Raw genomic sequence first — 3,551 nt, forward strand, 5'->3', positions numbered from 1 at the left:
TGCTCAACTAAATACAATTGGTCAATTTTCTTCCCCCAAGATATTAGGGAAGCCAGCATTATTAGATTTCATCTGATTTGCAAAGTAGCAGGTCTTGGAACATTAATGTGCTGATCAATTTTCCGAAAACTAACCAAGCTTCAGGCCAAAATAAGAAGACTTACATAGTTCTCTTGAGTCAGTTATCTTTTTTCTTCTGTGTATCCAGTTGCACTTTACAGATTAATTCCTTCCATACAAGGTGGAGCCCTGCAATGCATATGAATATATCTACCCTATGAGGAGAGCTATATTAAGCTAAATGCCTGAAGCGTAGGTATGTTGTGAAACTCAAATTCCCCAAATGAACAATTGAGTCTTTATGCCAAGCTCAAGAGATAAAGCACTTCAAAGGCTCTCTTTGAAGTTTGTGGGCCTGTTCACCCCTGGATTTGGGATTTGACTTACCTTTGAGATCTGAAGATCTTAGACAAATTTGTCCAACTGTAGAGCCACCAACTTTTCATTATTGCTCCATCTCGCCTACCCAGTTCCTAGAACAAACAGAAAGACAGAGGATATTCGTAGTTTTTTTCTTCTTCTTTCTTCCTCAAAGAAACCCCAAGCATTAAAACATCTATTCTTTGCAGTTTAAATTCTAGATTATTAGCCTTTAGAAAAACCAAATTTAAATATTTGTTAAGGTATATGAGTGAATGGAGCTAGTGTTGATAGAGCCATCAGACAAGCCTGAATCCAATATTCATATTTCAGATCAGGTCTTGATTTCCTTCTTTTCTTTTTACTAAAAAAATCTACAGTTAGATCATTTTCTTTCACATTGGCTCCATTCTCAAATAGTAGCTTCTCCTGTGGTGTCAGGATGACTGGAAACAGTTCCTCTAGACTATATGAAACTGAACGTATCAGAAATAGTAGGTGCCTGGTGTTTCCAACAGAAATGCCAAGATTTCCTTTGGTTAGACTGGCTTCCTCCATTTTCCCATTTCTGGATCAATCAGTAGCATATACTATACCGATTGCCCCAACAAAGCGTTCTTCCTTGAAGTTAGGGAGAGACTCCATCTCCATTTCTTCCCTTGCTGTGCCCTAAGTTCCATGGTCATGTGTGGAACTTAGGGTAGAGCAAGCAAAGAAAGCAGGTAATGGGAGATGGACTATTGTACACATAAAGTAATAGATAAATCAGAGACATTACATCACTCACCATCGCACAGTGAGTTCAGTGGGAAGAAGAGACTAGACTTCCAAGCCATTGTTCTAAGAAGCCTGTCCGTTTTCTAAACTTTCAGAGAGAAGACAGACATGTTTTACAGGTTGATGAGGGAAAGGAAATCAGTTGCAGGTATCACTCCATGCCTCAAGATTTTCAGAGACCAGCAACCAAAATAAATAAATAAATAAAGTCACAAAATGTCCACCCATAAACCAACTCCATCACTGGAGCCAAACTGAGCAGTGCAAAATGCAGGAAAGGGTGAACAAAGGAGAAAGTCCTTACTTGGGCCCTGGGGCCACTGCCAGACTTGAGGGAAAAGGCTAAGGGCCAGAACTGTCTTTCCTTTGTTCTCATCCCTCTACTATTTGCATTTCATTGTGGCCCTGCAGTGATTTAAGAAGCCCAGTGAAAGCCTTTGGATGTGGTTAGGACATTCATGCTCCAGTGATAAATAATGTGACCAATGTGTATGGCCTAGAGTCACTGCATTATCAAAGAGCTCCTTGGAAACTGGGAGCATATTGGAGCTTTTATCTCCTGCTTCTGCTCAGCTTACTTATTTATTCATTTTCTAATCCACTTGATGAATTGATTTTGTATCCCTTTCCAAGTGTTTAATTCCATCAGTGAGGACTGATATCCATCCTGTCTCTGGAACCAGATCTGTTCACCACTGCTATTCCACTCGAGCTTTGATCAGCAGTTGAATTGAAAGAAAATGATAGAGGCCATGAGCCATTTCCCATTCTTTGCTCTGCATTGAACTCTCTCTCTCTCTCTCTCTCTCTCTCTCTCTCTCTCTCTCTCTCTCTCTCTCTCTCTCTCTCTCTCTCTCTCTCTCTCTCTCTCTCTCTCTCTCTCAATCTGGTTGACTTCAAAGGCAGCTCTGTATCTAAAAGAGATAATACCCAGGAGGAACGAGGTGGGAAGAAGTGGAGAAGAAGGAGAAGAAGGCATGAGGTCCCCCAGAGAGGCAGGAAAGGAGACAGATGAGCGCGGATCCCACTGGGTGTGATGTGTCACTGTGAAATACTCTCGAACTGGATGACGTGGACCCTCAATTGGCAGGAAGCATGAGAGTAAAAACTCAGCAGCCTGGGCTTTGTCACTGCTGGCAGAATTAGCTACCCCTGGATCAATCTAAAGGGAATGATCCCTGATTCTTTCCGGAACAGCTTCTTAAATTCACCCTTGGATCCCATTTCTGCCACAGTAGTTAAGAGCTTGGGCTTTCACGTCTGAGTTTAGATTCTAGCCCTGCCATGAATTGTGTTCAGTTGAACCAGTCTTTTAACAGTTACAGGCTTCAGCCTTCTTGCATTTAGATGCCAGCCATGACCTTCCCCTTCCACTGCAGTCACAGCACGAGTAGTATGGGATGAGGCCACCATTGAGTTAGCAAAATTCCCCACCCGACCCTCTCTGTACGTATGGGAATAGCAGAGAAGGGTCTTTGCTCAAAGACCTGAGCCTTCCAGGTCAAGCATTGTCAAGGAAGTGGAGATGGAAGAAATGAGAGGAGGTAAGTACAGGAAAAGCAGCATCATAGAATGCACTCATGGTTGTATAGAAATGGAGGTAGCCCAAAGACCAGAGTAGACACCACCAAGTACTACCTTTGAATGCTCATCAAGCTTTCTTCAGCGCTATGGGAGAAGTATCTGACTTTGGGCCCTAGTATATTGTATATATGTTGTTTATATGAAAATGGGGAAGGAAAGAGGAAAAACAAGATGATTGGACCCAACCTTCCTGGTGAGGGCGAGCCTTCTTCTTCAGCCCAGGTCCTAGCGGGAGTCAACAGGTCTCCAATCAAAATGAGTGATAAGCCAGACATGTCCGAAGTGGAGAAGTTTGACAGATCAAAACTGAAGAAAACTAATACTAAGGAAAAAAATCACTCTTTCTTCAAAGGAAACTATCCAGCAGGAGAAACACTTTGTTCAAACATCCTAAAATGTAGATTGCTTCTCAAGAACATGCTTCAACATGGCCGGACATTCCTCCTTTTTAGGTTTATTTCTGTAAATCTATGTGTTGGTGGAGATTTGAGGCACCTGTAAATGGTTTATCTTCTATATTCCCTGGCTGGAAATTCATCAGTAGTCAGGGCCCCCTTAAGTTTGTTTTTCAAGTGAAATTTCAGATGTCAGTAATCTCACTATGGATAGCCTTTGCGATTGTGGTCCTTATGCCCCCTACAGAGTGAGCCAGTTTTTATCTACAATGGGTGCCTTCTGCTTCATAATCATACTTTCGTGACATCTTAATTTTCATTTACTGTAAAACATTAAAAAATACAAAAAAGGATGATTGGGAAAGAAAGGGGGGG

General features: G+C 41.9%; 1 pseudogene; it reads left to right on the forward strand.

Moving 5' to 3' along the window:
• The first annotated feature begins 3,036 nt into the window (after nucleotides 1-3,036).
• LOC150067457 (thymosin beta-15A pseudogene) lies at nucleotides 3,037-3,175 on the forward strand (annotated as a pseudogene).
• The last annotated feature ends 376 nt before the right edge of the window (nucleotides 3,176-3,551 follow it).

Source organism: Megascapheus bottae, chromosome 2 (genome assembly GCF_031878675.1).
Source record: "Megascapheus bottae isolate mThoBot1 chromosome 2, mThoBot2.hap1, whole genome shotgun sequence".
Taxonomy (NCBI): Eukaryota; Metazoa; Chordata; class Mammalia; order Rodentia; family Geomyidae; genus Megascapheus; species Megascapheus bottae.